This window comes from Callithrix jacchus, chromosome X (genome assembly GCF_049354715.1).
Source record: "Callithrix jacchus isolate 240 chromosome X, calJac240_pri, whole genome shotgun sequence".
NCBI classification, from domain to species: domain Eukaryota; kingdom Metazoa; phylum Chordata; class Mammalia; order Primates; family Cebidae; genus Callithrix; species Callithrix jacchus.
In genome coordinates, this window is record NC_133524.1 from 51,601,368 (window position 1) to 51,625,718 (window position 24,351).

A 24,351-nucleotide genomic window follows, 5' to 3' on the forward strand; every position below is an offset into this window, starting at 1 on the left:
AAAAGTATACTTATTAGCCTGGATGTCTCTGCCTTTGTAAATTCTGAGGTCCACTGGCTCTGAGACCCAGACTGGGTTGTCTCTGTGTCTGCTCAGAGTCTGGCACAGAGCTTGGAATATGGCATCCCACAGATGTTCCTAACATGTTTATTAGATAAATGGTTGTCATACCTCCTACTTGTGAAAAACACATTGCTGTTACTTTGTCAGGTATTTGTTTACCAGAAAATATGAAAAATTAGATACCATAAGACTGTGGTCTCTGATCAAGTTTCTCTTTTAAGTTTCCCTTTATTGTGAAGAATATTTAATCCATAAACCATGCCTTTATTTTTCAAGATTTTCTAATACCAATATATTCCTAATTACTTAGCTTCATAAAGTACTGTGTGATACTCCCTTAGGTGATAAATTGGCCCCACAGCTGCATTTGATAATTCACTGAAGGTTTAAGGCTTTCCTAATACAAATGATTTAAGAACATGGTAATCCTTCAGTATTTATTTAATGTAAGAACCTTTAAATAAATATAAGTATCCTATTTTAATTTACAGGTAAAAGACATAAATAGCAATTAGGATTATATGGTAACAAGCTCATATAGACAAGGCCAAGGCCTGACTGATTTGACTGGTAAAGATTGACTGGTACAAGGAACTACTTTTAGATTGAGACAGTTTATTACTTACATAAACAGTACAAAGAAGAATGAACCAAAGGTGCCAACTCCCTGGGTCCATGTCTCACATACCCTAAAAGACAAAAAAGAAACAAAAGGGGCTGGATGACTATAATGCAAGTTGTGGGATACTCCCTGGCTGAGGATCAAATCTACACTGCAGCTGAGTGGTTTTATATTCTGCAGCTCTATTCTAAAGGGCACAGGACAGAAAGCTCCATACCTCATCGGAATCTGGTAGGTGATGAGAAATTCATGTAAGACAGCCTCTCAGGAGAGAGGGAAGTGACTGGGAGAAGGCCTTATAGCAGCTCCTTACAGCTTCCCATCTTTTCATGTTCTGGGAGTATCACAAGGCATCTAACCAAAACTCAGATTAGCTGCAGTTCAAGCCTATATGGATACACCCAAGGATGCCAGGCTGTTATAGAGGAGCCATTCCCCTACAACTCCACTCCCTTTCATATATCCACCTAAGGATTCTTTTTACAAACATAAGCCACCTGTTGTGGCCACTCTCAAGATAAAGAATGGACCCTATGCAAAATTTGGTTCAGATATCAAGAGTGATAATGCCATACACACATCAACAGGGTATTCAAAGGTTTATTATGTGCATAATGAGATTTTTGGGGGGGAGAGCAAGGCAGGCTTCCAAAGCTGATCTGAAAATGTCTTGATAGAGCTACAGCTTTTATGGTGTTTAGGGGTGCTGGGGTGAGGGTTCCAATGTGCAGCTGGGGCTTGGTTTGAAACTCCTTTCAACAAAGGAGAGAGCCCCCAGGAATTTCAAATGCAGGGCTTAAGGAGAACTGGGGTGAGACTTAAATGCTGTCAGCAGTCCAAAAAAAAAAAAGAGAGAGAGACAGCTTCCTTATTGCAATTTACTCCTGATGTTTGAGAAACAAAATGTACTATGTTTTTGTAATTGAATTTAAACAGATTTAAATAAGCCTTTATGGTGCTCTGTGAGGTCTGTAGCCCGATACCTATAAGATGGAAGTTCCATCAACTGACTCATTCTAGAGCACAGCACTGTATATTCTGAGAAGTGAAATGAATGCCTTGGTTGCAATAAATAACATCTGGAACTCTGACAGCAACAAGAAATAAATAACGTCTGGAACTCTGACGGCAATAAAGAGTGTCTTAATGAGGCCTTGTATTATAGTTTTATTATATGTAAAAGCATGTGTGGTATTGACTTATATTTGGGTATCTGAGGCAAGAGATTCCCAGAGTTCCATACCCCAAAAGGGACATAGGATAAGGAATTTATGTTGCTGCCATTGGTCAAACCAGACAACCATATAATTGGCAATAACCTAAGGGTCTAAATATTTACAGAGGGGGTCAATTAGTGACCAAGGCATCCACTGTTAAGACAACAACCTGAAGTTTGGCCAACTGTACTGATGCTTGGGTCCAGTTCTTTATGAGAGACATCCTAGCTAAGGGATTTTTTAAAAAAGGCAACAATCCACTGAGCTCCATTATGTGTGATCATAACAGTGTATCCATAAAGTGGACTAACTCCCATTATTCTTCATTCAGTTGATTCTACAGGGGTTCCTAAGTAGACAGAGTCTGGTAAAGGGGTGGCTTCATCCAGCACCATGGCATCTGACAAAGGACTGAGGACAGGGGAGGCCATCCCCACCTGTAAGTGTGATATGCCAGGGGGCCCAGGTTTGGTTCTATCCTGTAACAAAGAGACTTTGGTAGCTACAATGAGTTTGTAGGGTGCTGCTTCCAAGACCCAAAGCATAATTAGCTGGAAATGGAAGGTTATGAGAGCCTCTATTTCCATAAGACTCCAGTATGTAGCCAGCAGTTGCCACTCTAACCATATATATCTCATAAGACCTATGAAAGCAGTTCCTTACATCAGTAGATCCTGAGCAACTTATGGCCATCATGGATGGTACAAAGACTCCAAGAGGCATTGGAAGAGGTTGCTAAAGCCTCTACAGTGAAGAAATCTCAGGGTGGGAGTGGCACTAATATGGTTGAAAAAGTTCTAGAGTCTTTCACTGGGAGGGGGCCCCACTCAAGGTGGGCCTATTTTGCAAGTAATGGCATAAATGGGCCAAAGTAAAAATTGTAAATGAGGAAAATGTTGCCTCCAGAACCCAGAAGGCCTAAATATGTTGGGCTTGCTTTAATGTTGACAGGGATGGAACAGCCCTCAGTTTACCAATAATTTTCAGGAATTTAAACATGGTGGCAAGGCTTTGTCCAATGTGTGGTAAACAGTCCATCCCCTTTTTGTGAGCTCCTTCTTAGAATATTTGTATGACCTGAAAGAGTGTTCTAAAGAAATCTCTTTGAAAAGGATGTCATCAATGTAGTGTCATATCAGTGCTCCTGGAGAAAATTAGATGCAGTTAAGGTCTTGCCTGCAAAGACTGGAGACAGCAGAGCTGTTGAGGTACCTTCTAAGCAGCCAGGGTAAAGGTGTATCATTTCACTTTGGAGGGGAAGGAAAACAGGCAGAGAGGCTATTGAAATATGCACTAAACAGAATGTATTAACCAAATATACAATAGCAGAACATTTATCCGTTGCTGATTGGATGGAGTAAATAATTTCCATTGTAATGATGATTAGGGGGTCTTACTTGCTGGGACCACAGCATAAAGGCTGTGGTAATTCATCAAGATGTCTCATTCATTCTTTCCAAGTTGAGGAACGGGCCAAATTAAGCTTTTAAATGCAGAAGCAGTAGAAAAATCACCCTCTTCTCTAAATAGACCTTGTAAAATGGGTTTCAATCGTTTGAAGGCTCTATCTTGAGCTAAGAGCCATTGTTTTGTCAATGTCTAACTGACACTGAGCTCTCTCAGCTCTGTACATTGTGGGTGAGTTTTTCAAGGAGGCCCATTTCCTTGAGTCAGTTTAGAAATGCCAAAAGGTTAATAAAATTTTGATTCATTATTTAATGAGTCTGAGAGACCATGCCCACTAGTGGATATTTTAGGGCAATGGATGCTGTAACCATGGGGAATTTAGTCAAGACAACAATTATGAGGTTAAGGGGAGACCTACATGTTTGCCCTCTATTTTATGTTCAGTAACTACCCTAAGATTATAGGAGTTACCATGTGGATTAGGGTTCTCCAAGGAAACAGAATCAATAGGATGGGTATACATATATAGAAGCATATTTATTATAAGGACTTAATGAGATTATGGAGTCTAGGGTGAGTCCCAAATCTGCTATGTGGACTGGCAGCCTTGAGACCCAGGAGAGTTCATGGTACAGATGAAGTCCAAATGCAGTCCGTTAGAGTATTCCCCTTTGCTCAGCGAAGCCAGCAATTTTCTTCTATTCAGGCCTTCAGTTGATTGGCTGAGGCCCACTCATATTGTGGAGTACCATCTGCTTACTTGAAGTTCACTGATTTAAATATTAATCTCATCCTGAAACACCCTCCAAGTTGACATATAACATTGACCATCACAGGTCCACCCTGTGATGAGGTTTTCTAAATATATAATCACTTCATGACTAAAACACCAAAAGCAATGGCAACAAAGGCCAAAATAGAAAAGTAGGATATAATTAAACTTTAGAGCTTCTGCACAGCAAAAGAAACTATCAATAGAGTTAGTCGGCAACCAATAGAATGAGAAAAAATTTTTGCAATCTACCCATCAGACAAAGGGCTAATATCCAAAATCTACAGAGAGCTTAAACAAATTTACAATAAAAAAAAACAACCCCATCAAAAAGTGGGCAAAGGATATTAACAGACACTTTTCAAAAGAAGATTATTTATGCAGCAAAAAAACATATGAAAAAAGCTCATCATTACTGGTCATTAGAGAAATGCAAATCAAAACCACACTGAGATACTACCTCACACTAGTTAGAATGGCAATCATTAAAAAGTCAGGAGACAACAGATGCTGGAGAGGATGCGGAGAAATAGGAACGCTTTTATGCTGTTGGTGGGAGTATAAATTGGTTCAACCATTGTGGAAGACAGTGTGGCGATTCCTCAAGGATCCAGAAATAGAAATACCATTTGACACAGAAATCCCATTACTGGATATATATCCAAAGGATTATAAAGCATTCTATTATAAAAACGCATATACACATATGTTTATTGCGGCACTGTTCACAATAGCAAAGACTTGGAACCAACCCAAATGCCCGTCAATGATAGACTGGATAAAGAAAATGTGGCACACATATACCATGGAATACTATGCAGCCATAAAAAAGATGAGTTCATATCCTTTACAGGGACATGGATGAAATTGGAAACCATCATTCTCAGCAAACTAACACAAGAACAGAAAACCAAACACTGCATGTTCTCCCTCATAAGGGGGAGTTGAACAATGAGAACACACAGACACAGGGAGGGGAACATCACACGCACAGTGCTGGGGGGTGGGGGGCTAGGGGAGGAATAGCAGGGGTGGGGAGGTTGGGGAGGGATAGTATTATGAGAAATACCTAATGTAGATGACGGGGCGATAGATGCAGCAAACCACCACCATGGCATGTGTATACCTATGCAACAAACCTGCACGATCTACACATGTACCCCAGAACTTAAAGTATAATAAATAAATTTTTAAAAAAGAAAAGGAGATAAGATAGAGAAGAAAAGAAAGATATTTGCTACACACAATGTACACACATAAAAGCACGCAAACACAAACATAACAAAATAGGGTGAAAATACTCATAGTGATTGCAGTCTTCATTTCTGTAACTGGTCACATAGTAGCAGCTGGTATTTATAATTACCTTAATCCACTACTGATTATGCATTCCCTTTGCCTTCAGCAAACACCTCAGCTGGTCATAGTTCTTTATCTGGTACAGTGACCCAAACCTTCATTCCTAAAGACATTAGTCGTCTTACTTGAATGAGGTTGTTGTAGTTTACCATTGGTTTTAATTATAAGATATGGGAATACTAAGAGATACTCTTCCTTACCTCCATTGAGGAGTAGTAATCTGGTTTCCTCAGTAGTCAGTTACTCCAGCTATCACACTAAGTCTTTTCTTTGCCTGTTGATTCAAGGCATGAGAATTCCAAAGTGGCCAGGTGGCAATCTTAACTTCTAGATCAATGGAATAATTCTATCTTCTGGTGGAAGCATTCCTCCCTTTGATTATTGAATAAGACCTCTAGGCCATCAGAGTACAAGGCTGTCGGAAAAGGAAGCAAAAAATTTGCTAGTGTGTCACAAGGCTTATTACCCAGTGTTATCACTCCCATTTCCCTTCCTTGATTCCTGGACCTGTGAATCCTCACTATTAAAGAAACAGCACCATATATTGGACACTGATTGAGTGCATATATAGTCTCTTGGGGAACTTTGCTCTATCCCTGCAAGGTATTGTCACTTAGCTTGCAATCCTCAAAAGGTCACTCCACTGTTCTGTCAAGCTAGGTACTTCAAGATGATGGGGAACTTGGTAAGAGCAGTGAATTTCATGAGCGTGAGCTCATTTCAGCACTGCATTTGTTGTGAACTTAGTTCCTTGATTAGAAGCAATACTGTATGCAATGAAATGACTGTGAATAAGGCATCCTGTAAGTTCATGGATTGCAATTTTACAGAAGCATTGTATGTAGTGAAGACAAACCAGTATCCAGAGTAAATGTTTATTCCAGTAAGAATAAAATTCTGCCTTTTCATAATGGAAGTTGCTATGGTTTGAATGTCTCTCCAAAATTAATGTTGAAACTTAATCCCCAATGTGGCAGTATTGAGAGATGGGGCCTTTAAAAGACAGAGCCCTCATGAATGGAGTAATTCATTCATGGATTAATGGATTAATAGGTTATCATGAGAGTGAAACTGGCAGCTTTACAAGAAGAGGAAGAGAGACCTGAGCTCCATGTGAGCCCACTTCTCAGCTCCCTCAACATGTGATGCCCTGCACTACCTTGGGCATACAAAAACAACCTCTACAAGAGTCCTCACCAGCAAGAAGGCTTGCACCAGATGCAACCCCTTGACCTTGAACTTCTCAGCCTCCATAACTGAAAGAAATCAATTTCTTTTCTTTATATATTACCAAGCTTTAGGTATTCTGTGTAAATAAACAAAAAAATAGTCTAACACAGAAGTGGTTGAATGTTATCAACCTGCCATCATGTAGGCAGCTGATCACCCTGGGAAATAGTGCCATACTAGCAACTTGGTGTTGGTCTCTGATGCTGGTAGATTGAGCACTCAGCAGCAGTTGTAGCCAGGTCAGCCTTGGTAAGTGGAAATCCATGCTACTGAGTCCATGAATAACCTCTATCCCTGCCACCATGGCCATTTTGTTCACAGGCCCATTGCATAATGATGGAGTGACTGGGAAAAAAAGGCTGATTGGTATCCACAGAAGAGGTCATCCTATCCACTTCATTATGAAGATTCTTCCATACTAAGGTCACCCTTTGGTAAGCATTCATGTAAGATGAAATATCTTCACAATTTTCACCCAGAGAAGTCTATCCACATCACTCTTTCCCACTGCTCACCAGTTGTCCAATCATGTTCCCTCCAAGTCCCTGACCATCTGGCCAAAGCATTGGCTACAGCCTGTGAATCAGGATGTAATCTTATGTCTGGCCATTTCTCCTTCTAATAAAAGTGAGCAAACAGTTGTATTCCTTGTAGTTCCGCCCACTAGGATAATTTTCCTTCACTAATGTCCTTCAGGAATGTTCCAGGAAGGGGATGCACTGCTACAGCTGTCCATTTTGAGGTGATGCCTGCAGATCATGCAGAATCATCTGTAAATTAGGTCCGAGTCTTCTCTTCCTCTATCAACTGATCATAGGGTATTTATGTCTCCAGGACCTGCTTGGGAATAAATGAATATATATGTCATCCCCTTCCTGGAACATTCCTGAAGGACATTAGTGAAGGAAAATTATCCTAGTGGGCAGAACTACAAGGAATACAACTGTTTGCTCACTTTTATTGGAAGGAGAAATGGCCAGATATAGGATTACACACACATACACACACACACACACATACACACACACACTTCAACTTCATAGAGTGCTGCTGTGCACACCCAACTTGATGACCTAGTGGATCAAATAACATCATTTTATGAATGGCAGTTCAGGTCCCATGGTAACTTGGGGGCCCACAGTTAAATGCTCAGTCTCTACTAAGGCCCATTAGCAGGCCAAGAGCTATTTCTGAAAAGCAGAGTAGTTATATACAGAGCACAGCAGAGCTTTTCTCCAAAATCCTAAGGGCCTGCACAGTTCACCTATAGGGGCCTGCAAGGGCACTGTAGTTGTCCATTTTCACACTACTGAGAAAGACATACCCGAGACTGAGCAATTTACAAAAAGAAAGAGGTTTATTGGACTTAAAATTCCACATGGCTGGGGAGGCTTCAAAATCATGGCAGAAGGTGAAAGGTACATCTCACATGGCGACAGACAAGAGAAGAGAGCTTGTGCAGGGAGACTTCCATTTTTAAAACATCAGATCTCATGAGATTTATTCACTATCATGAGAACAGCATGGGAAAGACCTGTCCCCATGATTCAGTTACATCCTACTGGGTCCCTCCCACAACATATGGGAACACAAGATGAGATTTGGGTGGGGACACAATCAAACCACATCAGGCTCCAAACAACATGCCTATCTGACACTGTCACTTCAAGTACCATTGGATCTACTGGATCATATGGCCCAAGTGGCAGAGAAGCCTGTAGAGCAGCCTGGACTTGTTGTAGAACCTCTCTGAGTTCCATAGTCAAGCAAATTAACATTCCCATCATCTCAATTTTGTTGTAACAAAAGTACGTAAAGTCAACTTTCTTCACAAATTACCAGTATACATTATTAACTATAGTCCTCATGTTGTACACTAGATGGGTAGACATTCATCCTACATACCATAATTTTCTATTCCTTGACCTACATCTTCTCTATGTTCCTCTTTTTTTGTTGCAGGAGGGGCTGGATGCAACAACTTATCCTTCACCTTAGAAGGGATATCTTGACATGTTTCACATCACTGGACCCCTAGAAATTTCACTAAAGTAGAAGGCCCATGAATTTTTGTCAGATTTATTTCACACCTCCTGGCATATTGTGTTACCAATAAGTCTAGAGTGGTTGCTACTTCTCATGCACTAGGTCCAATCAGCATAATGTAGTCAATGTAATGCACCAGTATGATTTCTTGTGGAAGGGAAAGATGATCAAGATCTCCACAAATTACATTATGACATAGGGTAGGACACTTTGCATACCAGATGAGATGTGTTAATTTGCTCAAACAATGAAACCACACTCAAACAGCAGCTGCATTGGAGTCACCCCCTGATTAACCTTATGGTAGTCCACTGCCATTCTCTAATTCCCATCTGTCTTCTGCAGAGGCAAGATATTTGAGTTGAATGGGGATATGGTGAGAATCACCACCCCTGCATTTTTCAAGTCCTTGATGGTGGCACTAATCTCTGCAATCTTTCCAGGAACATGGTATTGCTTTTGGTTTACTATTTTCCTAGTGTATTACTCCATTACCATGCTGCCCAAGCGTGAACTACCCAAGATGGGGTAATTTATAAAGGAAAGAAGTTTAATTGACTCACAGTTCCACAAGGCTGAGGAGGCCTCAGGAAACTTACAATCATGGCAGAAGGGGAAGCAAACACGTCCTTCACATGGTGGTGGAGACAGAAGTGCCAGCAGAGGATATGCCAGATGCTTATACAATCATCAGATCTTGTGAGAACTCACTATCACGAGAATAGCATGGGGGAAACTGCCCCCATGATCCAATTACTTCCCACCAGGTCCTTCCAATAGCATGTGGGGATCATGGGAACTACAATTCAAGATGAGATTTCGGTGGGGGCGTACCCAAACCATATCACCTAGGTAGAGGCAGTTCTAGCAGCTTCCATCTGTCTTTTTCCACTATAATAGCCCTCACTGCATAGGTCATTCTTTGGGATTCTGCCAATTGCTGAGTATATCTACTCTAATTATTCATTCTTAAAATGTGAAAATAATCATAGGATGGCCTCAGGGACCCACTGGGTCTACTGTGAGATGGATCTGTGCTAAAACTCCATTGATCACCTGACCTCCATAAAACCTTACTCTGACAGTGATGTTTTAGGCCTCCTGGAATTAGTGTCAGAGCCAATATATAGTTGTCCTTGAAAGGTCTGATTATTTTCTTTTCTCCAATGCACAGTTACCCTGGCAAAAGGCTGTAGATTCCTTTGGGAAAGGTTGGGAGATAGATTAATAATACCTATTTTTCGCAGTGTGTTAGCGTCCTTCCTCAAGGGAATCTGGCCTCCTTTTCAATTCAAGAGTTTTTGTGTCTATGAACTGGCTCAAATCTGAGAATTGACTGAGGAGCTGTGACACTATTTTTATGATTCAGGTTACACATTTGTTAATTTGTTCTAAAGTTTTCTGCTTATATAGATCAAGCATAACTTTAGTAGACTTCTGCTTTTGTCCACTCAAACTGCTCTGATAAAATACCATAGACTGGGTTGTTTTAACAACAGACATTTATTTTTCATAATTCTGGAGTCAGACTCTTTTTTACATGACCCTATCAGATATCCCAATTACTTGTACTGATAGGCACTTATACCAAATCTGTTTTATTTGTATTATGCAACATTGGATTACAGTGACCATGACTGTAACTCACAGTAGGATGATTGAACCCACCTGCAGGACAGACTTCAGCCACTTGTAGTCAAGGCAGTTAAATATATAAAAGCATAGAAAAGAGCCAACAATAACAAGATGAGGCTAAAGGGAAATATATCAATGTCCAAAATGTTAATAGTTTTAAGTGGAAGCTGTTTCTGGAGTCAGTAGACATTAGGAGGTTTCTGAGAATTCTTGGGATATTTTTCTTGGTGAGAAGTTGTAAATGGTGGTGACATGAAATTGGCCAGATACCCTGTGAACAAGAGCTGACAGAGAGATTAATGGTCTCCCTTCCAACTCTTGACCACCCAGGGTCAATGGTGTTTTCTCCCCACCATTCATGGTTGTGCTCTTTCCACGGCCACAAGACCGATGTGACTTGTTTCTGCAGCAATCACTTCACTGTTTTTCCAGTCCTCCCAAAGTCTTGCCCACTCCATATCTCTGACCTCATCCCCATGTGGTTCAGAAGTTTCTTCTTCATATTTCTTGTACCATCTAGATTATCTCACACTCCTTGACATGTGGGTCATGCCATGATCACCTTAGGAATGGTCATTTCATATTTATGATCAGTATCATCAATGTCCATAATGGCCCAAATATAGCCAGATAGCAAAAGAAGCACTAGGTTAGTCTCCCACCCCCACAGCTTACAAGTTCTAGTAGCTTGATTTCCCAAGAGTAGGTGTAGGAGTGAAACAGGTAGAGTGAGAGAAGAAAATTATGATATTTTCTTACAGCCAGCCTGGACTTCCTTTCCCACTATTCAGCCTCATAATTAAACATTTCATTTAAATAGGAGTTACCCTTCTGAGGAATTACCACATTTAGAGCCCAAAGTGCCTGTCTTAAGTGTGTGCTCCACTGGGATCTGAGCCTTGGTTAACCAGTTGTCTTTTTCATTTTCTCCTTAAAGAGTTCACTTTATCTTTCAGCAGTGCCTGCTGCCTGGAAATTATATGGGGCATAAAATATCCAGAGAATATCTACATGGCTGCCCACCATTTGTTCCTTTTTACTATAAAGGCAGTACCCAGTGTCTGACCAGATGTGTTCAGAGAATCCAAATATGTAACATAGTCCATCTTAGTGTCATTGAATAATATGGCCCCCACTTGCTAGGTTGATAAGAATGGCAATGCCATACCTGAACAGTTGTCTATGAAAGTGAATGGCTAGTAGTAGCCTCAAGAGGAGGGTAGGATGTGCATATTTTCTAGGATTGGCCAGGTTTGGTACCTCTGGCTATGTGCCCCAAAGCTCCCTTTGCCACTTGGTTATAAAAGCTTTCAGTCTGAACACATCTGCCAGGCTTCTAAGTCTCATATTCTATAATCACTAGGTCTTGTGTTTTTTGCCCAGTCCTGAATTGTAAATAGATTACCGTACCCTATGTAATGCTATATTCAGGTGGATGCCCTACACAGGTGTCCTTTTATAGGTAGTACAGATTTTATCATCTTGCTGTTGCCAATTGATGTTCATCGTCAAAGCATCCTTTGCATGGGCATCCATGTGAGTCATTAACAGGTTTTGGGCCTGTGCAATTTGCTGCTATGTTGTCTCTGCTGGGACTGAGACTTGATCATCCAGTCATCCTACTACCAGTTACTATACCGCCAGGCTCTTGACTCCTGCTCATAAGTCAATGAAAAATATAACACAGTGCATTTTGGGGGATGTTTTCCAAGGAAAGCACCATGAAAATATATCACTAAATCGACATCCCTTCTTCATGAACAGTTACAGTACATAGTTTTCTTTGGAGATGCAATACGGCAGTGGCCCAGCACATCTCACTGGTTTTGAACTTAGCTGATCCATCTGTAAATCAGGCCTAGGTGTCTTCAGGAACCTCAGTGTACTGCAGCCCTCAAGAAGCTTAAGGTGCTGGCACAGACCTTACATCTAAGACAGCCTCATCTAGAACATGACCAGCCAACATTTCATGTAACTGTGAGAGTCTGTAATGCCCAGCTTTCTTTTTCCTGGATATAAAACTTCCACTTAATGATGGATGCTTGTTTGGTGTTATAGTTTGAATGTTTTTTGTCTCCTTCCAATTTCATATTAACAGTTAATTCTGCAATGCAACAGTATTGGGAGATGTGGCCTTTGGTGGGTGATTGAGCCATGAGGGTAGAGCTGTTATGGGATTCGGTGCCATTATAAAAGGGCTAGATGGAGGGAGCTCATCCCTTTTTTGCACTTCCACTTTTTGCCACGTGAAGACACAGTGTTCCTCCCCTTCAGAGGATGCAGCAATTACCAGACAACCAAACCTGCCACCACCTTAATGTTGGACTTTTCCGCCTCCAGAACTGTGAGAGAATAAATATCTATTTGTAAATTGCCCAGTCTATGGTATTTCATTATAAAAGCACAAAGGAAGACATTGGGCAACATCTACTTTGTTGATGTTCTCCTTTCTTACCCACCTCACAGTAGAAATGTCAGGGTGTCACAATAGCTGCTGCTTTGTTAGTCTCTCAGAGTCTACCAGCAACCAATAACAACCAATAAGAGGCTGTCGAATGGACTATACTAGGTGATCGTGCCAGCCAAGTGTTATGTCCAAAACCCCAGAACGCACCATTGCCTAATGTATCAGTCTGTTCTCACACTGCTGTTAAAGACATACCCAAGATTGGGCAGTTCAGGAAAGAAAGAGGTTTTAATGCACTCACAGTTCCACATAAATGGGGAGGCCACAATCAAGGCAGAAGTCAAGGAGAAGCAAGTCACATCTTGCATGGATGGCAGCAGGCAAAAAGAGAAGGTGTGCAGGGGGACTCCTCTTTATAAAATTGTCATACCTCACGAGACTTATTCACTATCATAGAAAGCATGGGAAAGACTTGCCCCCATAATTCAGTTACTTCCCACCAAGTCCCTCACACAACATGTGGGAATTCAAGATGAGATTTGGGTGGGGACACAGCCAAATCATATCACCAGTGACCAAATTGTTTTGGCATAAGCACCAGTCAATTACTGGTGTAATTGTGTAACTGTCAATTACTGACACTTGTGGCTCAAAGAGGTTTTTAGAACTGGCCTGAGTGGTAAATCTATACAGATTCACAGGACAGATACAAGATTATGTAGTTTCTTTAATCACCTCTGCCTCCATTAGTCCTTGATTAGTATAGTGACATCCATTTCCCATCCCAATATCTTTCTTGCTTTGCAGTTACTACATGACTAGACTGGGAAAGTCTGGAAGTCTGACAGGCTTCCAGTTGTAAACTCACACTACTAGCACTGTTCTAATTGTGTCATTTCCCCAGAGGAAATATCTCTTGCAACCATGAAATGTTACAACCACTTGAGTATATATTGGTCTCAAAGGACCCATATATAAGATTTTATAAGTCCGTTGTCCAATCTGAGATTTATTTCCAAATCTAGTTAATTTTGAGGCTATATTAATTTCCTATTGCTGCTACAACAAATTAGTACAAACCCAGTGGCTCAAAAAATATATACATTTGTTCCATTACAATTCTGGAGATCAGAAGCCTAAAATTAAGGTGTTTGTAGGGCTGCATTTTTTTTCTGGAGGCTTCTGGGGATAATCTATTTCCTTGCTTTTTCAATCTTCTAGAGCCACCTGCATTCCTTGGCTTATGGTCCCTAACTCCATCTTCAAAGCCAGCAGCACAACATTTTCTCTCCTCTCTGATTTCCTGACTCCCTCTTATAAGAATTATATTGCCTCTTGTGATTACATTGGGCATGCATGGATAATCCAGCATTATTTTCCCATCTCAAAATTTGTAACATAATCACATCTACTAAATTCCTTTTGCCATGTAACATATTCATAGTTCCTGGGGATTAGGATGTGAACATTTTGAGGGACAACATCATTCTACTTGCCACACTAGGCATGTCCATGGATGCTACCCAGCATCACAGTGGCTTGTATCCCAGCATTCAAAAGAGCTAAACAGGTTTGGCAAACTTGGTTGCTGTCAAGTCAGCAACACACCTTGACCAGTATATAAGGCCTCCAGTCCTACTTAGAGAAGTAGGGACCTTGGCCTCTGCCCTAGTTGTTTTTTTTTTTTTTTCTTGAAGTGGGGGAGGATCTGGGTTAAGAGGTAGTGTTGAAGGTGTTGGATAAACACTAGCTTGAACAGCACAAATTTCATCAAGGATTCTAGGTCCTTTAGGTCCTCCTGTTTGTCCACAGTAAATGCCAAAGCTAGCTAATGATTCTTCCCTCCTACAGCCAGGATCTCTAAATTTTGTGGTCCTCTTGTGGCCTGATAATGAGAAAGAATTTCCCTCATGGGAATATTATCAATCTCTTGGGGGATCCTGGCATAATAGCCAGGTCTACAAGGTACTATCGTCTGGATCTTCAGTTGGTTTCTTTTTCTCCTCCTTAGCCTGAAGGATATTTTCCTAGTCCTGTGTTCTGTAGCATATTGCTTCCCAGGAACTTAAGAGTTTTCTGGAGGCTATGTCTGGGGCACAAGAGAAGATTTTTATTGCCACTGATAGCTTCATGGTGCCAATTGAACAAACCAGTGAATCTGATCCTGTATGACTATCTATCCCCTAAGAACTCTTGTTCTCCATTATAAATCCAGGCTCAGGTTATTTTAGCTCTAAGGGAAGTTATTAGCTGTCCCTGCTCTCACCAGTAGGTATTTATGAAATGACAGAAACTCATCTCAGGTTGGTCAGTTTCATTATTAATGTAAAGACCTACTACAACAATTCTTCACTGGTCTCGCCATACTCTTCTATGTCAATGTTATCAGCCAATGTGTATGTGGCCAGGCTGACTTAGAGCAGCGGGCTAGTCTTTAGATGACTGAGTGATTTCCAATCCTTCTGATTTATAAAAACTGGCATGACTACCTCATCTGCTAGTTGGAGAAGCCAAGCCGCTGTAGTGTTATTGATATTTGTTCAAAGCTTTCTCCAATTTACCTAACTTCTAGCTTATTATAAGAGCAGATCTTGGCACATGTATGAGTAACTGACTGCCACTGATTATCAGGCAACATTTTCTCTGCGGTTATGGCCACTGATTAGAGGAAAACAGTTTTGCTTTCCCAATGGCACAGAAGAATGGATAATAACCATGGAATACTTCTTTTTAGCTTCATGGAGTCCCTATCTCTTATCTCTATCAATGCAGTTCATCAGGGGTCTCAGGGATGATGGTCAAGAACCACTTGTCCCCTTTTATTGCCAAATGCTTCAGTAACCAGGTCTGCTACTGCTCACCAATGTTCCATACCTGGCTACACAGCTTGTGGGGTCACAGCTGTCTTTTCTCCAAAAGGCATTGTGACTTTATAGGCCTCTAGAAAGAGGGGGCTAAAAATTGGAAAGGAGTCAATCTGTCAGGAACAGGTAAGGCCAGAGTCCCGTGTAGTGTGGCCTCTTTTTCTATATACAAATGGTCACATTTTGTAGGAGTTACAGTTTTTCTATCAGGAACATACTGATATTTAGTTTGCAAAACACAGTAGTTTTTCTTTTATGCCTGAGGGATTCAGTGTTGTGAAGCTACCTACATTGTTTTAAGAAACTTTATTTGATAAGCAGGCCTTAAATTTTGGGGGAGCTTATCAGTTTTTCCTGTAGCTGGGTACCCAAGGCTGCTGATAATGAAACCTTTAATTTGTCAACCAACATTTATAAGTGAAAACTTTGGACATCAGAGGACTTTCCTAACACTTTATAAACATTCAAAATTCAATTATGTAACCTATTTTAAACCAATTACACATTTTTACAACTATATACACAATGGATCAACTCAAGCCTCACTCAAGTTACTTTTTTTCTGTCTCCATAGCAAGTTTTGCCCAAACTCTACTAGGCACCTTTATTTTACAGAAACACAGAACAAGAGGCATCTCCAGAGATACAGGGTAGCTGGAAGCTCAGAGAATGGGGGAATAGGGTGGCATGGGGGGAGCTACTTGCACCAGTAAGTGCATCTTTGCACTTACTTTTTTGTGGTTGTAAGTGGCCATTCACTGGACTTCAACAAATGTACCCTTAATAACATCAAAGTATCAGTTGAGCAGCTGGTTTCAATCTTACTTCTAGCCACTTGACCTCCAAATGTTTATCAGCAGGTAACACAGTAACACTATGGGATCCCTGGGAGTCCTGTCCCTTAACAAGGCTCATACAGCCCCTGTGAGAGGACCCTTACTTCTCCTCCCTCCCCTACCTCTTAAGTAAGGGCTACATTCCCAGATCCCTGGTAGTCTTATCCTTCCTAACGTGGCCTATGTAATCCCTTAATAGGAGGACCCTCCTCCATCTTTTGCCCACCACATAGGCAAAAGCATGTGCTACCAGATACCAAGGAATCTATCTTTTCACTTAACCAGGACTGTCAGTTCCATGTTTTCTAAAAGGATACTGTAAATGTACTGGCTTCACATTGACACAAAATTTGTCAGGCTCACAAATAATAATAAGGCAAAGCCAAGGCCTGACTGATTTGACTAGTAAAGATTCAAGAAGCTGCTTTTAGATTAAAGCAGTTTAGTACCTACATAGACAGTGAAAGAAAGATTAGTTAAATGTACCAGATCCCTGTGATCCTTGTCTCACACACCGAAAGGGATGACACCAAAACAAAAGGGACTGGGAGACTGAAACACAACTTGTACTGTACTATGTCACTGAGGAGCTAAATCTAGACAGCAGTTAAGTGATTTTATATTTTGCAGCCTTGTTTTGAAGAGGATGGGACAGAAAGCTTCTTACCTCGCCAGAACCAGGAAGTAGATGGGAAACTGTCTCATGACAGCCTCCTGGGGAACTAGGAAGGTAAGAGATCACCTTATAGCAGCTTCCTATAGGCGTCCCATGCTCTTGTGTTCCATGAGGATCATAAGGTATTCTTCTAGGACCCATATTAGCTGTGGTTCAAGCCTTTGCCAATGTGGATACATACAGGGCACAAGGGCACCATGACAGAACCATTCCCCTAGGGGTAAAAACCATAGATGTGAACCCAACGAGCCACAGAATTACTAAGTCTGTTTAGGCCTTTCATGTGGGAACACTCCCATGTGAGACCCCCAAGTAGTGGGTCACACCATATGGTTGAGCTTGATCCAGGACACGGGCCAACAGGGACACGGGCCCCCTGTTGGAGGTAGTCGGGCCCCCTGTTGGAGGCAGTCGAGCTATGGGGAAGAAGGACTGCAAGAAGGCTTATGTGATATACAAAAAATAACATGAGTTATTACTCTATTGTGCTGAGGTGATGGGAGGCACGGTGTCCACTTTTGTTTCTCTATTCATTGTAGTTTCTTCTTAAAGTTATGATTTAAATCTTCAAAGCAAGCTGATAGTAAAAATTGCTTTGTTTATGTCTTTCCTGCACCTGGACCCTTGATGTGGTATTTACAATACTGCTTGTGACTTAATGATTTATAGTGTAGCCTGTGATTTTCTTGTGAAACTCCTGCCTTAGATAAATAGTTTCTTTTAAACTTCTAAACTTAGATATTGCACCTGGACTCTTGTGACTGATAATTGCACCCCCCCACCGCCCACTTTAACCTGATTATGTATCTCCCTGTTCCCAGCGTATTTTTCCAAAATATGGTGACTTGTGATTGTATTGTAAAACTTTCTGTTCCCCTTTATCTCACGAAACACTGATCCCATGATGTAAACACTTCTACTTGTAATGCATATAACCAGACCCTGAGTTCAATAAAGTTGTTGGTGAAGCACCTGACTTCTCAACCCTCCAGACCCGTCTGTTCTTTCTTCTTCTCTTCCGCGCACCCCCCTTTCCAGGTTGGGACCCTCTTGCTGGCCAAGAGCCCCCCAACAGACATGCCAGCACCCACACTTTCACATTTATAATGAGGCATATCTCATTTTCCTCCTCCTCATTTAGCCATTCATTCTCAATCTACTTTGCTGTCTCTTTTATTTTTCCCCTCCCTGCTCAACATTTTATTCAATACAAACTTCGAATTCACAACATAAACTCCTTTAGTGTACTTTTCTGTGTTTCCTCCCTCACTAGCTTCTGAAATGTTTGTAGGGAAAGATTCCATTTCATGGGGTTTTACATATCCAGTAGACATCACACTGAATAAAATACAGTAGACTATTTGTTGAATTAAAATTAATTTTAGCAATGACACTATTGAAAAAAGATCCCATCCAATCTGGAATTCGTATGGTAGATGATTTCTCTGTATGTATTATATGTGTCTTGTTTGTGATTTTAGTGCCTCAAGTGCTACATAAATTCTGTTAGGCAAGTGAGGTATTTGAAGACTAGAAATTGGACTCAATTTGCTGTGTCTGTCCTCATAATGACTAGCTCAGTTCTCAATACAAAGTCTGTTAAGCAGCATTTCTACCACTTTAGCAACTCATGCCATCTCTATGGTTTTTGTCTCATCTACACATGGCCTGTATGTAATATTTTTTAAATTAAATCAAGTTAACTCCAAAAATGAATCCTCTGGATACTGAGCAATATTATTAAATAAAAATAATTTTAAATGTTAATATATCCACAGATACTCTCATCCTCAGAATCCCCTCACAGAATATACTCTCCATTCCTATGGATGCCTCAAGGGTTCACTCACTAGTTCCAGGGGTTGGTATTTCCAGTCATAGAACCTCCTTAGGGGATGCAATGACTCTGAGTTAGGGCAACCATAGAAATGGGAAAGAACTGTTCCTGAAGCTAGAGAAAAGGACAGTACTTATTATCTGAACCCTAAGGAACTTTGTACTTCCCATAACATGATCTCAGAATTTTTTTTGAGCCAGTGAGACAGAGCAGATGGCAGACCAGATAGAAAAAATATGAGATCACCTTGGCTTACTCTCCTTGAGGGGGAAGATATTCTAGCTTCATGTCTCTGAGGTTCTAGGAGAGATCACAGTCTCACAGCCACTGCTAGAAAAGAGGCCCCTGCATATCAAAACCCACAACTCTGAAGAAAACCTGCCAAATTCCAAACTTCCCCTCTCCCACATGTTCCTCAGAGAAACTCCCCAACAAGGCCTCAATAATAAAGTGGTAACACCAAGAGGATATATGTCAAAAGAAATATAGATCCAGGATTCTTTTCTAAGTTCTAAGATAAAATGTTCTCTAAAAACCTAACATTAATAGGAGGAGGACTGGAGACCATGAGAAAGAAGAAAGCTTAGGGGTAGAACATGAATCAAATTATAGAGACCTTTTCTTTGTCTTTTATAAATATGGAAATAGAGCTTATCAATCTAAAATAATAAAAAAGGTCAGAATCTAGTTTAAAGACAGGTTATTCATGAGCAAAAGTTGAGGACAGGCTCCCCAGGGAAGCACAAGCTCCAAAGAATGGAAGTCAGTATTCCAAAGTGTAGAAGTTTGGGACTGTTTATATAGACAAAGTTCAGGGAAGTTTCACAGCATTTCAGTATCTTTCTATGTAAAGCTTCAGGCACAGTAACAAAGATCTTATTAGTTGAGGTGGTCCTGTTATTTCATGAAAGGTATAATTAACATTCCACAGTGAAGATGAAACTGTCATGGAGTTCCTATTCAGGTGCCATCTTGTTTGAGTTAGGTGCTGGACAATAAAGGAGGCAGTTAATCTGCAACAAAGATCAGTGATTGGAGGGAGGGAGGTTTAGTCTCTGGTCTTTCCTAGTCATTTTTAGAACAATAATGATGAGAACAAAAGTTAAGCTATAAGCTGTCTGTGAAGTAGAGTTATAATTATGCTATGTGACTAGGATTACAGTCAAATCTCGCTCGAGGCTTAATTTTGGGAGTTCCAATGGCTTTTTTAATTCCAATGGCTTTTAAATGTTATTCATTTTCACATTTCCTCCTTTTTCATCAAATCTTTCAAAGATTAGAAGGAGCAAGATTACATGGAAAAAAGAGATCTTTCAAAGAAAGTATCATAGATGAGCACTATAGCTTTGCCTCCTTTTATGTTCAGAAGTTTAGTCTCATGTCAATAGAAAGGTTCTTTCCTAGAATGTCATTTGCCATGGCAAAGGGAAACTGAACAAGCCATAAAGTTGATAGGCCAAATTTAAAGAAACATGAAAAAAGTGATTTTGTGACCTGTGTTAGGCTAAACAGATACATCTTCAATTAATACAATTCTTTGGGCAATCATTATTCTAATCTTTTTAGTCATGCATTGACTCCATTGTAAACAAATCCTATAACAGCAGTGTAGACGAAAACAGGACAAAACACAACATATGATTATAATTCCCAGGATAAATAACAGCTTTTGCCACCAAATTCCCCAAAATGCAAACAAGCTGCTTAGTCAATTGCTTGGAGAGGGTTTTGGATCTGAAAGGTTGGTTAGTTGGGTTTTCATGCCATCATTTAATTTAGTGATGTTATTTGATTCATCCGGGATATAGATACAATGTTCAGTTTTTAAGATAGTGCAGGTTCCACTTGGACAACACTGAATATGCTTAAAGCCATACAGTTCTGTAATATACCATTTCTCACAGGAGTAATTTCATTATTTAATAACAAAATACCCATGCAGCTATCATTTAGTGCCTTTTGTATAATTGGTTAGGGTCTTTACATGGCAAAATGACATGCTTAATACCTAGTTGTGGTATGAAGATGGAAGCTAAATGGTCATACCAATGGGACACAACAAATCCAACAAGATTGTAAATGAGGAAAATTTGAAGGTTTTGACAAGTATGAACTACTTAATCTTGTCCCCAACCATAACCAAGGGAACACTGTCCTAACCTTCCTGGGGGTAACCATGACCATAGGTTAATGCCACATACCCAAGACATTCTATTTGGAGCTAACCTATAAATACATGGTCATTGTGCCTATTCAGTGTTATGTCAATCAGTACTTTTTAACATAATGGTGTTGATACAATATTCTTTGGGTATCCATCCCATATCTCTAGTGCTACTTGGCCAGGTATCTTTACTATGATTTCTCTGTTCCCAACATAAAGGGCTAAGCTGGCTGAGCTGAACAAAGGAGGGGTTAAGCCAGATAAAACGATCCCAAATTTGTTATACCATCCTGTATAATGTAAGAAATAGTGTTGTCTTACATTTTAATTGGGGCAGTGTTGTTTCATACATCAGTTGGGGTAGTGGCAGCATTAAAGCTAATGAACTAATTTCTTGTACTGAGCAGCTTTTCCCATGCCCCTTTTCTGTAAAGTACTAACAGGCCAATTATCAACATTGTCCTTAATTATACTAGTGTCAAGCACCAATGACTGGTTTTGAAAAAGATGGATATATTTCTGATGTTTTATCCACTCTTGTGCTAAGAGAGGAGATACTTACCACAGAAGGCTAGAAATACTAGAAAGGGGCATAAGACTACATATCCATCAAGCACCTTTTTGTTACCTATTATATAGTCCTGGGCTCATTTCAGAAAGAGGTTTGCTTCATAAGCAACAGCTGGTGATAGTAGTGCCAACATGGGAGAAATAAGCACAAAATGAAAGCAGTGGAAGCTTGTAAAGAAAAATCTTCCCCATCTACTAATAATTGTTATATTAAGTATTCATTTAGATAGAGGCCTAATCCACAGTCTTGTGTTTTCACTGTCTATATCAGATGTTATCTTCTTCTTGAACTGGCATCAACCTATTTTAAGTTGAAGGACACTTTCTGGGGAAACAGTCTACTCAGGAGATGGAACATTCTTTAGAAGAGAAATGTGGATCTAGGTGGTAAGGGCCCCTCCACTTTGGTTGGAAAGAGTCTTTTAAAAGATGCTGAGGAGGGGGCACGGCCAAGATTGCAGTCTAGAAGCAGTGGCATACAGAGGCTCCCATTGGGAAAAAAACATAATAAGCTTGTGAATCCTTTACCAGCAACCAAGGTATCCAGGTTCTCTTATCAAAATTGACTAGAAGGCTGGCATGACCCATGGAGGGAAGGAAGAGCAGTGTGGTGCAGCAGCCCACCTGAGAGCCACACAGGGAAGGGGAACCCCCTCCCCTGACCCAAGACAGGTGGTAGGTGAGTGTGCTACCCAGCCAGGGCAACTGTGCTTTCCCATGTAACTGTGCAACCCACGAATTGGAATATCCCACTCGAAAACTCATGTCACCATCCCAAGCCCAGAACACGCAGATTCCTACTGCCTCTCAGCTGGTATCTGATTAACCCTACCAAACTCCTGTGGACAGGGGTGACAAGCACTGGCTTCAGGTGCCTGCTAAGATCTTTGAGCTCTTTAGGGGTGAGGCACCAGCCATCACTGGGACTCACAACTGCCTAACATGCTAAGCTCCCTGATCAGGGGAAGGGCAGCACCCACCTCCATAGCCCCAGGCTGTACTTTTCCCCTGCTGGAGCAAGGGAGTCTGGATGGGTTGGTCCCAAGACTTGTCCCCACAGCCAACACACAGGCTGTAGTAGTCTGAGGCCAGAGGGCCTCTTTAGGCCTGAATCTGACCCATTCTTCCTCATTGGTGGGACTTCCCTGCAGGAACTCCAATAACTTCAGCCAGAGGCTCAGGGACAGAACCCAGATATCCCTGGGCCTGAGTCCCTAGCGGGAGAGGTAGCCCCAGTCTCTGTGGACCAACAGACTTAGTCTTTTCTCCTGGTGGTTCTGAGGAATCTGGGCAGCCCAGATGAGTGGGTTCCCCCTCAGCGAGGCACACTCCACACCTCCACCAAGGGACAAAGTACTTTGTTACACAGGTCCTGTTCCCCATGCCAGCCAACTGGGTGAGACCCTCTAAAGGGGGTTGTGAGACACCCAATACAGGAGTGATCCTACTGGCATCAGGTTGGTGCCCCTTGAGGTAAGAGGCCTTAGGAAAAGAAACAGGCACCCATCCTATCAGTACTGTTCTCCGGCCTCCTTGATTGACATCTCCAGGCGTGGGAGGGAATCAGATGAATAGGGCCTGAAGTGAACCCCCAGCAAACAGCAGCAGCTCTACAGAAGAGGGACCTGACCATTGAAAGAAAAACAAACAAGCAGAAAGCAACAACAGCATTGTCAACAACAACAGCAAAAAGCCCCCATAAAAACCCCATCCAAGGGTCAACGGCCTCAAAAGCAAAGCTAGACAAACTCACCAACAAGAGAAAGCATAAGCAAAAAAAAAAAAAGCTGAAAACCCTTTAAAAGGCCAGAGTGCCTCTTCTCTTCCAAATGATCACAACGTCTCTCCATCAAGGACACAGAACTAGACATATGATCAGATGAAGTGACAGAAGTAGGCTTTAGAAGATAGGTAATAAAAAACAAAGATGAGCTAAAGGAACATGTTCTAACCCAATGCAAAGAAGCTAAGAACCTTGGTAAAAGGTTAGAGGAATTGCTAACTAGAATAACCAATTTACAGAGGAACATAAACAACCTGGTGGAGCTGAAAAACACAGCATGAGAATATAGTGAAGCATACACAAGTATCAGCAGCCAAATCAACCAAGTGGAAGAAAGGATACCAGAGTTTGAAGACCACCTTAGTGAAAGAAGACATACAGACAAGACTTGAGAAAAAAAAATGAAGAGGAATGAACAAAGCCTCTAGGAAATATGGGACATCATAAAAAGACCAAACGTACAATTGATTGGAGTACCGGAAGGAGAAAAGGAGAATGGAAACAAGCTGGAAAATATACTTCAAGATATTATCAAGAAGAACTTCCCCAACCTAGCAAAACAGTACAACATACAAATTTAGAAAATACAGAGAACGCCATTAAGATACTCCAGGAGAAGATCAACCCTGAGACACATAATCATCAGATTCTCCAAGGTCAAATGAAGGAAAAAATGTTAAGGTCAGCCAGAGAGAAAGGCCAGGTCACCTACAAAGAAAAGCCCATCAGACTAGCAGCAGATCTCTCAGCATAAACTCTACAAGCCAGAAGAGATTGGGGCCCAATATTCAACATTCTTATAAAATTTCCATCCCAGAATCTCATATCCAGCCAAACTAAGATTCATAAGTGAAGGAGAAATA

General features: G+C 41.0%; 1 long non-coding RNA gene across 1 annotated transcript in view; it reads right to left on the reverse strand.

Annotated features, from left to right (window-relative positions):
• Positions 1–658: 658 nt before the first annotated feature.
• Positions 659–24,351, reverse strand: part of LOC144581140 (uncharacterized) — a 61,758-nt gene continuing 38,065 nt past the window's right edge. The window contains exon 3 of the long non-coding RNA XR_013531669.1: positions 659–752. This is a non-coding gene — a long non-coding RNA (uncharacterized LOC144581140). The remainder of the gene's footprint in view (positions 753–24,351) is intronic.